This window comes from Mus caroli, chromosome 2 (genome assembly GCF_900094665.2).
Source record: "Mus caroli chromosome 2, CAROLI_EIJ_v1.1, whole genome shotgun sequence".
Classification (NCBI taxonomy): domain Eukaryota; kingdom Metazoa; phylum Chordata; class Mammalia; order Rodentia; family Muridae; genus Mus; species Mus caroli.
The window spans coordinates 90,109,654-90,122,918 of NC_034571.1; positions in this window are offsets into that span (position 1 = coordinate 90,109,654).

A 13,265-nucleotide genomic window follows, 5' to 3' on the forward strand; every position below is an offset into this window, starting at 1 on the left:
CCTGAGCTGAGGGAAATGGCTGGCTGCCAGAATTCCTCTCTGTACTTGCCAGGCTCTGGCAGAGCCTCTCTGGAGACAACTATATCAGGCTCCTGTTAGCAAGCACTTTTAGCATCCACAATAGTATCTGGGTTTGGTGACTTTATATGAATTGGATCCCTAGTGGGGTAGTCTCTAGATGACCCATTCCTTCTGTCTCTACTACAAACCAATGGCTTATGCTCTAAGATCAAAAATAGAAAAATCATAAAATTGAAAAGTTTCTGTAAGGCAAAGAACACTGTCAATAGGACCAAATGGCAAACAACAGATTGGGAAAAGATCTTTACCAGTCCTACATGTGATGGAGGGCCAATATCCAATATATACAAAGAACTCAAGCAGTTAGACTCCAAAAAGGGGGGGGGATACAGAGGTAAACAATGAATTTTCAAATGAGTAGTATTGAATGACCAAGAAGCACCTAAAGAAATGTTTAGCATCCTTAGTCATCAGGGAATAGCAAATCAAAAAACCCTGAGATTCAAACTCATAGTAGTCAGAATGACTAAGATAAAAAATTCAGGTGGCAACAAATGTTGCCAGGGATTTGGAGAAAGAGAAACTCTTCTCCATTGCTGGTGGGATTGCAAGCTGGTACAACCACTCTAGAAACCAGTCTGGCAGTTCCTCAGAAAATTGGACATAATATTATCTGAGGACCCAGCTATACCACTCCTGGGCATATACACAAAAGATGCTCCAACATATAACAAGGACATATACTCCACTATGTTCACAGCAGTCTTATTTATAATAGCCAGAAGTTGGAAAGAACCCAGATGTCGCTCAACAGAGAAATGGATACAGAAAATGTGGTACATTTACACAATGGAGTATTACTCAGCTATTAAAAACAATGACTTCATGAAATTTTTAGGCAAATGGATGGATCTAGGAAATATTATCCTAAGTGAAGTAACCCAGTCACAAAAGAATACACATAGTATGCACTCACTGATAAGTGGATATTATCCCAAAAGCTCAGAATACCCACAGTATAATTCACAAACCACATGAAGCTCAAGAACAAAGAAGACCAAAGTGTGGATGCTTTGGTTCTTCTTAGAAGGTGGAAGAAAATACTCATGAGAGCAAATACGGAGATAGAGGATGGAGTAGATGACTTTTGATATTTAGTGTGACTTTTGATATTTATCATTTATAACTTTTATATTTCAATTTATGGACTGAGAAGGATTTACCTTGCTTTATGCTATGAGATGAGGTTAGACTAGCTACATTTTTTTTAATTAGGGCCATTCAGTTGATGCTGTATAGTTAGTCTACAAAATTATGACTTATGTTTTGTGTAATATTAATCTCCAGAAAATAAAAGAAATGGAAAAATGTGAGTATAATTTTAAATTCTTATTTCTGTTGCCAAATCTAAGTCCTTTCTGAAGCCAGCAACATGTTTTTTTCACAAATGCTGACTGTCTCATTATATAGCATATAAGACATGCAAGCCCCATGGTTTTATTATTTTACATCACCCCTTCACTACTCTGTCTTCTATATGAAAGAAACTGTCTTTGGATCAATATCCCAGAATTTCCCCCACATAGCCATTGCTGTTTTAAATATGTTAACAATAAATCCATAAACTAACTTTTAAAAACCAATGCATTGACAATATTAACACCCAAAATGTAGTTTATTTGATGGTTCTAATTACTTTAGTATATGTTGAAAAGTAGCCTTCTGGTTGGTGCCAGCCCCTGGCCACCTTAGGTGCAAACTGAGGGGACAGTCTGACAGTCTGCAGAGGACTCTCCATGCCGCAAGCACCCTAGCACACCCAGGATCATAGGATCACTGGAGAGGGGAATGCAACACCTGTTCCAAAACAATCGTGAGGGGCCTGTACCAGCAAGAGCAGGGACATAGGAAACCCGCCTGACAAGTGGTTGGGGTTCCTTCAGGTCTGTGCTGGTCTACCTTGGTTTCGAACACAGCAGACAGTCCCTCTGTCCCCAGAGGGGGTTCCTCTTCCAGGCACTGTAACACGCCCGGGTTCTTAGGATTCAAGGATCCCAGCATCGCAGGAGCTTGGTCATACTAGGATCTCAGGGTTTCAGAGGTAGCTTGACTGCCAAAAACTCTGACACACCCAGAATCTCACGTTCACTGGATCCTGGAATCACAGGATCACAGAGCAAACTGGATTCTGAGGAGTCCAGATTCAACCAGAATTACAGAAAGGACAGGCTCTAATCAGTTATACTGAGGGCAGCAAGCACATGAGATAATCAGATGGCAGGAGGCAAGCATAAGAACATAAGCAACAGAAACCAAGGTTACTTGACATCATCAGAACCAAACTCTTCCACCATAGCAAGTCCTGGATACATTATCACACCAGAAAAGCAAGATGTGGATCTAAAATCACTGCTCAGAATGATTTAGGAGGACTATAGGAGGAAATAAATAACTCCCTTAAAAAATACAGGAGAACATATCCAATCAGGTAAAAGAATTGAAAAAACCCATCCAGGATCTAAAAATAGAAGTAGAAATAATAAAGAAATCACAAAGGGAGACCACTCAGGAAATAGAAATACAAGAGATAGAAGAGAGAATCTCAGGTGCAGAAGATACCACAGAAAACATTGACACAACAATCAAAGAAAATGAGAAATGCAAAAAGATTCTAATCCAAAACATTCAGGACCAGGACACAATGAGAAGACCAAACCTAAGGATAATTGATATAGATGAGAAAGAAGATTTCCAAATTAAAGGGCCAGTATCTTCAACAAAATAATTGAAGAAAACTTCCTCAACCTAACGAAAGAGATTCCCATGAACTGAACTTACAAGAAGCCTACAGAACTCCAAATAGTTTGGAACAGAAAAGAAATTTCTCCAGTCACATAATAATCGAAACACCAAATGCACAAAACAAAGAAAGAATATTAAAAGCAGTAAAGTAAAAAGGTCAAGTAACATGTAAAGACAGACCTATCAGAATTACACCTGGTTTCTCCCCAGAGACTATGACAGCCATAAGATTCTGGGCAGATGTCATAGAGACCATAAGAGAACACAAATACCAGCCCAGGCTACTATACCCAGCAAAACTCTCAATGACCATAGATAGAGAAACCAAGGTATTCTATGACAAAACCAAATTTACACAATATTTTTGTACAATCCAGCCCTTCAAAGGATAATAAATGGAAAACTTCAACACAAAGAGGGAAACTAAGTTCAAGAAAAATCAAGAAAGTAATCTTTCAACAAACCTAAAAGGAAATAGCCACATGAACAGAATACCAACTCCATAGCAACAAAAATAACATGAAACAATAACAACTTTTCCCTAATATCCCTTAATATTAATCGACTCCATTCCCCAATAAAACGACATAAACTAAAAGACTGGTTACATAAACAGGACCCAACTTTTTGCAACATACAGGGAAGCCACTCCAGGGACAAAGACAGACACTACCTTAGAATAAAAGGCTGGAAAACAATTTTCCAAGCAAATGGTCCCAAGAAACAAGCTGGAGTAGCCATTGTAATACAGATTCAGTGCAATCCCCATCAAAATTCCAACTAAATTCTTCACTGAGTTAGAAAGGGCAATTTGAAAATTCTTCTGGAATAACAAAAAACCTAGGATAGCAAAAATGATTCTCAACAATAAAAGAACTGGTGGAATCATCATCCCCCACCTCAGGCTATACTACAGAGCAATTGTGATAAAATCTGCATGGTACTGGTACAGCGATAGACAGATAAATCAATGGAACAGAATTGAAGACCCAGAAATGAATCCACACACCTATGGTTACTTGATCTTTGACAAAGGAGTGAAACCCATCCAGTAGAAAGAGGACAGCATCATCAACAAATGGTACTGTGTCAACTGGCAGTTATCAAGTAGAAGAATGCAAATTGATCCATTCTTATCTCCTTGTAAAAAGCTCAGGTCTAAGTGAATCAAAGAACTCCACATAAAACCAGAGACACTGAAACTTATAGAGGAGAAAGTGGGGAAGCACCTCAAAATTATGGGTACAGGGGAAAGATCCCTGAATAGAACAGCAATGGCTTGTGCTGTAAGATCAAGAATCAACAAATGGGAAATGATAAAATTGCAAAGCTTCTGTAAGGCAAAGGACACTGTCAATAAGACAAAAAAGGCCACCAACAGATTGGGAAAAGATCTTTACCAATCCTAAATCTGATAGGGGGCTAATATCCAATGAATATAAATAATTTAAGAAGTTGGACTCCCGAAAAACAAATAACGGAGACTCAAATTTCAAGAGCCATCTCAAAAAGATAAAAGGCATGCAAGAAAGTATTCTGGAGATGGCCCACCTTTTGTATAGCTACAATTGGTAAACTCTGAGCTGTTATGACTTCAGAGACTTTTGCTCTGGGATTTCTTCTTGCTTCTGGTATATCTTTTCTGCCACTTATGTAGTCTAATGATTTCTGGGCATTAGCCTAACCTATTGGTTAGTTTTTCTGCAGATCTTTGAGGATGTGCTCTTATGTAGCAATGTTGTGTGGATAAATTGATAATTTCATAATTCCTAATAATAATATAGCATTCCTAAATTTATACAAGTAATTTCCAGTCCACTAAAAAGCTGCAAATGGAGCTCTGTAAACCTTTATGTGTCACAGTCTAATTGTAGTAGGATGAGAATGCAGGATTGGAACAAATTTATGATCAGGGACAATATTCCTTCTAGGATAGCTATAAGACCACTATCTGATAACAAAAGTTCCTAAACTGGAAATGGATAATCTATAATCTAATGAGACACAAGGCAAACTGTGCTAAGTTATGACATAAGAATTATTGTTTTAAACTTTTGATGAACTTATGGACCTTTCAACAGATAATGAGTGTTGAGTTAGGTACTAGTCTTTTTTGTTTTTTGTTTTGTTTTGTTTTGTTTTGTTTTGTTTTGTTTTGTTTTTGTTTTGTTTTGTTTTTTGTTTGTTTTTTTGTTTTTTTGAGACAGGGTTTCTCTATATAGCCCTGGCTGTCCTGGAACTCACTCTGTATACCAGGCTGGCCTCAAACTCAGAAAACTGCCTGCCTCTGCCTCCCCAGTGCTGAGGTTAAAGGCATATGCCACCACTGCCTGGCTTAGGTACTAGTCTTAATGAGACACTTGTAAACTTTTCTGCTGTAACTCCTTATCAGTTATGACTTGAATTAGAGTTTTAAACTAATATCAACTTATAGAAATAAAGACGATGCTTGGAAGTCCACGTGATCTATTCTCCTGAGAAAGTATAAGAACTAATGACAATAAGGACAGTGCTTTTGTTTGTTTGCTTCTTACTTAGAACAGTAAAAAAATAGACTCTTTCTCAGCAATAAAGATTGAGGCTTTTTCTTACTTTCAGCAAAAAAAAAAAAAAAAAAGTAGACACTGTTCTTTCTCTGAGCAATAGAGCCTGAAGCTTCTTTTTCATCTGGAATGAGTTTTTTTATGCATTGGTGTCTACTCATTGGAAATTGCTAGTGGGAACATTTGCTCCATTCACCAAACGTATATATGCATATGTAAGTATAGGTGTATGTAAGTATGCATGAGCAATGGTGGAGTTGATAAGACAGGTGGTTGGCTGACCAGAGTGTGTATGTGTATCAGTGTAGGTATGTCTGAGTGTTGCCAACAGAAAAGATTTTCTTTCTGCCTATGTGATGTTCTTTCCCCTTTTCTCTGGCTCACAAGGAGTCATGGCCTCTCATCAGTGAGAAAAGAAAAAGGGGCAGAGTAATCAATGTCTTTCATGATGACCCTGCTGCTGAGCAGGAGGAGTATGTTACCAGAACCCAAAGGCTTAGAATGGCAAAGAGTAGAGAAAGGTAAATATTATAAAAAGTTAGCAAATTTTTTAACCTCACTGATTTTCATCTTGTGTATGATATTTTCTGGTTTTGTGTTTGTTTTCTAAAGCAAGAGAGAAAGAACGCATGGAATTGGAAGTTGAGAAGGTGGGGAGAATATGGTAGATTACAGAGGATGAGAGAGCATCATCAGAATATATTTCTTTGAAAAAGATAGTGTTTACAATTATGTTTTGTTTGGTTTTTATTTGATGCTTTTACTTTCATTCACTTTGATGTTTACTAGCTTCCTAATTTGTGTATTAATTTATTTAAATTTGAAAATTTCTTGTCTATTACCTTTTCCTACACTACTTCTGAACCATTTTCCTATAATTCCTTCTTGAATTGAGTGTGCATGTGTGTGTGTGTGTGTGTGTGTGTGTGTGCATGCACATATGCATGTGCTTAGATAGAGTCTTTGAGATCTGTGGTACTCTGAAGTTTCTTTTATTTCATTTTGTATTTGAGCTACAAAGCATGACCTTATTATATTTGTTCTTCAAAGATAAGTTATTCAATCTAATGTCATTCTATAATGATTAATTATATAATCATGATCACACAGCACATATAAAAGTATCATCTGGGATATATCCACTCATCTCTACGGCTAGGCAAGGTGACTGATTGTTCATGGTAATTAACACATGTATGGTGTTGAATCAAAACCAGATTTCAGCATGGGTAAGACTGAAAAATCTTCCGTTTAAGCCTTGCTTTTCTAGGATTGGTTACCAAGAGTCATTTATATTCTTTGTCATTCAATATCTTCATAGATCACAAACTCATGTTTTTCTATTATTTTTTTCTAATTTATTCTGCATAGGTTGTGCCCTCCTAGGGATATTAGATATGTCTTTCAATTATGTAATATCTTCAAAAACCTCCAGCTTTCTCTGTCTATCAGCATTGACATCCTGGGTTCTTGCTCCTTAACATTTTATCCTTTTCTTCTCATAACTAGAACCACTAAATATTTCCCCAAATAATGATAGTTCCATGGATAAATTCATCAGTATGAAATATTTTTAATAAATCTTAGTTTTACTATTAAAATTCTTGCAGTTTACTTTTGTTCAGATAGATCATCTTTACATTTTATTGCATATTTCTTTTTCTCATGAGTGGAGGTACTTCTCTGATACCAGTTACTAAATTTTATATGCAAACTAAAAGTTTTTCTTTCATACGTTTGGCAAAATGGCTTTTTATATTTTTTGTGTTGTTGTTGTTTTCTTCCAGGATGTCTTTCTAATACTCTAATTTTGCTTAAATAGTCAAATAACTTATCCAGATATACACATTAACAGACAAGCTTCTAGCTCTTCTTAGCAAGCATAATTTCTCATTCCTTACTTTCCTTCTGGAAAAAGCACACAGAATTACAGAGACAGGTCTCAACACTGAAGCACATAAGAAAGCACTGAACACATAAGAAATTAGCTTTAAGAAGATTGTCACACAGAGCACCACATGGGGGCAGCAGATATTGCTATAAATTGAAGATACTGGCAAATCCTGTAAGTTTATCAGTTTCCCCCCTTAATATTTATTCTACAGCATCTTTATTTCCATCTTTGCCATTCCCATCACTTTTTGTCTCTACAAGATGTAATTATTGCTAAAGGACTTTCTTGCTTGTTTATATGTTATTACCTCTTTGTGAGGATAGAAGTCAAGGTCTGTTTATAACAATGAAATATTAATATATGAACTCTTCTGTCCAAAACCCCATTCTACCCATTACTAGTTGTGTGACCACAAACACATCTCTTTTGTAAATTTTGGGTTCTTAATGTTTGGAAAGAGATTAGTTATGTAGTGTTATGAAGATCCAACAGAATGGTATATAACGATTTTGCCATAATGTCTTTATTGGGTAAGAACTCAAAAGCCACTTAAGACCAATTCACTAGTTTTTATTTTCCCCAACTGAAAAATAATTGAACATTTAAACCAATGTGTTAAAGTATGAATGGTCTATTCAAAATAACAAATTAAGTCTATCATAAAATAAGATCACATGCTCTGACCAGGTTCAGTATTCTATCATCATCCTTTAATATAAAATCCATGACAATTAATTAGCTGTCTTTAGTGCACGCAGAGGAGAAGTAAAAATATACTACAAGATGGAATATTTACCTATGAGATTTATGGTATTGTTCCCAAATGGAAAATAATTTGAAGCAATGAATCTCTATGAAAGACATTGGTCTTTATATCTGTACTCTAAATATTGTCCCAGGAAAATGCATTATTGAGTTTTGCCGAGCAGATCTGGAAATCCCTGCAAATGAAATCAAAGCCTTCCAGAATAACTGTATATTCTTGGAAATACGAGACAAGCCAGACAGCCCTACTTTGAATGAATGGTTTTTTAAAATGCTCAAGAAACCACAAAACAGAAAAGGGCTCTCTAAATATGAGAAGGGAAATGTGTCTGGTGCATAAAAAACATGCATTCAATTTACTCTAGGGAAGAAAATTTTAAAGATGCTAACCTTGTGATTTGAATTGACTTTATTCATTTCAAAGAAGCCATTCAAAAAGTAATAGTCCCCTGTTATAAAAATGGGGAACAAACAGCAGAGGTGAGGTATAGAATGTGCATAGTAAAAACAGAAAGAGTCAGCTCGGAGATTTTGCAGAATGCATAATATTTTTGTAAAATGTTAGCTGCTGAAGAACATTAACGGTGTTTGTGCATCATTTTCCCTTTAGAGATGCAAAAACATAAAATCAATGGAAATTGATTTAATTTTGCCTTACAATTAGGAACAGAACCAAGTTTAGACATTTTGATTCCTATATTACTGTGTACCATATTGCAATGCTAATTCTTCTTTCCAAGAGCATATAAACTAACTTTGAGTGCCAGCATTGAACACTTAGAAACTGTTGAATGGCATCTCTGTGGAGTTTCCACAGTGTTTTGCGCTTCAATCTGTTCCAAGATATGAATGATACAAAGTATGTCAAAAATACAAATGCCTCCTCACTTCCAACAAAATAAAATATTTGTAATGGGAAATTCAAATTTATTTGAGAACACCTACACTATTTAGATAAGGGGTTCTGCTTACAAAACATGGAATTTATAAAGTTTTAAGTCAGTACGCATAGTGACCCTTAATGGCAGCACTTAATTTCCAGTGTTGCTTGTATTCACAGAGAGTCCTTCGCATCCATTGAAAACAGTGAGCGTACCCATATGGAATGAGTTGGGGAACATCGTGGAAACAGAGCTGGGAGCAGTAAAATCCGCCACTGTACTTTGTCCTCCACCTCCAGATTTCAAGCCACCGCAGGAATCACTCGTCTATCTGGGCACTCTGCTTCCATACTGCTACTGTGCCCTGTGGTTGGGCCATCTTCAATTTTAAAATTTAACCAACTCTTCTCTTGATGTGCATTTTCAGATTATACCTTTGGTGCCTCTATTGTCCTAGATATTTTTATCATCTTCTCAAATTGTGGTTTGATTTTTATAACTATTCAAGTCTCAACTTGAATGTCTTTCCAATCATCACATACCCCCTCTGTCCACAGCAAACATTCACTGATCCATACCCAATGTTACTTTCTATACTACTTTCTGCTATATTAGCTGATGTGATTCCAAATTGCACATACGTTATCTTCACTACACAGGGAAGCCTAGTGCTTTATGAATGCAGAAACTTGTGATTTCTCTAATAAAATATGTCTTTTACATGGTGGGAGGATCAATAATATTTGCTAAAAGAGGGAATAGATTAACACATTTAAAGTATATTTCCCACATCCTTTAATGACTTTTGGTATTTAATTGATGATTCTAAAACCTTTTAGAACACTGACTGGCTTACTGACTTATAGGATCTGATTAATGTGTGCCCAAGGAAAATGTCCTCTCCATAGGTTCTATAAGTTTTGAGGAAAAAATGGAGAAAGTGTATGTATTTAACTACCACCTGCCATCTACCTGACTACATAATGACTAACCCCTTGGCTCTTGAATTCTGCTAAACCCATTTACTTTATAACATCTACTGGTAATTGGACTAAGAGGTGCTTTTAAGTGAGATAATATTTACAAAGATTTGCAAAAATGCAAAATACAAATGGGTTTTATATATTGTTGCTCCATTTTTGTTGAGCATATATATTTATCATTTAAATGTAGTAGTTTTGTGTGTACTTTGCAACAAATCACAAATCTAAGAGGCTTAAAATATTGAATGTGTGTTTTATGAATGCTAGAAACACAACATCAAACTGAATGGCTGATTACTCAGGATGCCATATGGACAGAAGCTGCTCCTTCTTTCTTCCTTTTCCAATGACTGTGCTCATTTGATTTGTACCTGCATATCTGCTTCCTAGCCATAGCTCCTCCTCTCTCTCAGTGTGTGAGTATAGGTATGTATGTTCTTATTACCCTAATCCACCTTCCACCTTCTATTTCGTGTGTGTGTGTGTGTGTGTGCATTTGAGAGAGAGAGAGAGAGAGAGAGAGAGAGAGAGAGAGAGAGAGAGAGAGGGGGGAGAGAGAGCGGGGGGAGAGAGAGAGAGAGAGAGAGAGAGAGAGAGAGAGATCAGATGCCAACATTTGGGGGTTATTCTCTCCTCTCCTCCCACCTAAATTATCAGTCTGGCTCAGCCAGCATTTTTTCTTGCTGAACTATTATCATGGTCCTCTAGAAGTATAATATCATCCTAGCATTGACAAACATGTAAAAGGGGTTATTCTCCATGGTGAATACTTCTTCATAAAGCATCAGTGAAAAGATGTCATCAATCTTCTGGGTTAATGTTTCTCTACCTCAATATAAATCAAAATCTTATTCTATATCTTTAAATTAAAATCCTCTATTTCAGATAATGGTACTCTAAGAATTCCAACTGATCAAGCAAGATAGACATAGACATAGATATAGACATAGACATAGACATGGTCATGGCCATGGACATAGACATAGACTTAGACATGGACATAGACATAGACAGGCACGAACAACAGGATCTCTGGAGCTAAGTGCCCAGTCAAATTGATGAAATTAAGGTTCAGTGAGACATTTTGTCTCAAAAAATAAGGTAGAGGGCTGGAAAAATGAATCTTTATCAAAATTCCATCCTTGGGAGCCACATAGTAGAAGAAGAAAACTATATCCTACAAGTTGTTCTCTGACTATGGCATGTGTCCATGCATACAATAATAAGTAGATAAATATAAAAACTACAGTGGAAAGTGATCATTAAAACATGTGACCTTAACTACTGACCTCTACATGTGTACATGAACATACATGAGGACGTGTACACTCTATCACAACACACAAAGGGAAAACAGAAGAAGAACATAATGCTGTCATTTGGAAGGAGGAAATTTCTTGTATAAGATCATGTTTAATAATAACTTCTAAAGAAACAAATATAATTATGTAAGTGAAAATCAGCAGTTATGACATGAAAATGAAAAGAAGGCAAAAGATAAAAATAGTTTGCAATTGACTTTGTCTACTTAATTGGTTTGTATATCTCTCCAAGTGTTTAGACGGTGGTCTGGATGCTGCATGTGATCAGGAACAGCTGTGCTAGTGGCTCTATACAGACTCATGACCCTATTTAACAACTAAGAATTTATTGGATAAGGATTCCTAGAACAAGGCTTGGCACATATTAAATATACATTTTATTTATTTTCTAATGAATGAATGGACATATAATAAGGTTCTGTGAAGGGCATGATTTGAGTCTAGTATGGTGTTAGCAAGTAATAAATCAGAAAGACATGGAAGCTGGGTCTTCTGGCTAAGAAAATTTTATCTTCAGCAAGTTGGTTAACTGCATTGATATAACACACATCAGTGTGCACATGAACCCTGGGGGTTCTTGACTTTCCTTGATCACCCTATAGTGGAAACTATATGCGTTGTTTTGAATTTTGACTTTTTCTCAGGCTTCTGATGGTGGGATTCTCTCTTGAAATGCTAGGCAGTGACTTCAGTCACAGCCCGAAGTCAGCTATGTGTTCATAGAACAGGTACCTAATGCTTAATGCTGTGCTGGGCCACTGAATAATAATGTGAATTTACTGTGCTTTTTGACTTACACCATGTTCAGCTTGCATTTGTTTTATTAGTATATAATCTCATAATCTCCTTGTAAGTGAAGAAGTATGTGTGTGTGCATGTGTGTGCATGTGTGTGAATGTGTGTTACGTGATAACATATGAACCATTTGTTACAGTACAAAGTTCCCCAAAGTTCAAAATTACTGCTCTTTGGGGCTAGGAAAATAGCTCAGTCAGGGATGCACTAATCTTACAAAGTGGGGACCAATGTTTTATCACTAATCACATATAAAAAAAAACTGGTTTGGTGGCACACATTTGTAATCCAACTGTGTAAAGAGACAGATTTTTGCGGCTCATCAACAAGCCAAAGTAATGTTCTATGTGTGTGAGAGTTCCTGTCTCAAAGACAAGGCTCCTGAAGAGTGAGACCCAAGGTTGTGCTCTAACATCCACATACAAGAAGTATATGCTCAGTGACACACATGTGAACACACATACATACCCATACACACACACGAGCATACATATTCATGCACATACATATGCATACATGCACACACATGCATACGCACATGCACACATATGCATGCATACAAACATGCACAAGGATATATTTCTAGCCCATGTCTATGAATCCCAATGTTTTTTATACATCCCTTTCATTTTTTCCCTAGAAAATGTTTGTACCAGTGTCTTGAAGAACCTCTTGGTCCATAAGCAGCCAGGTGGCACCCATAGCCTCCCACTACAAGATAATGAGAGTGTCAGTGCCTATTCTTGTTTATAATCTTGGCTTGTTACAAGTTGTGAATGTGGTTTTCAGCAGATGTTTGACATCATCTGTCTCCCAACACACACTGTGTACACATTGATTTGTGTCATAATGCAGATTCAGTTTGGAAACTGCCATCCAGATGAGTTCTGCATAAGGCAGCTCACCAACAGCACCATACTGCTCCTCCTAAAAGATGCCTCAAATCCTCAGCTCATGTAGGAGGAAACATGACAGGTTAATTTAAATACCTCTGCAGATGCATTAATTTCAGAAAAACCCACATTTTCTGCAGAACTCTCAAGCTCATGCTGTCACTTTGTCTGTTCTGTCACTGTTGCAGCCCAAAGAAAAGGGGAGAGATGGTGCACATTTGAAGTGATCATGCTGTATCACGAGCACAGTGGTTAAGAACGTGTCTTCTAAAAGCAGCTCCATATTTTCCAGGGTAGAAGCCACAACTGTTTAGCTTTGTAGATTGGGGAATTGACTTAAGGTCTCAACTTCCTCATCTGTGAAAT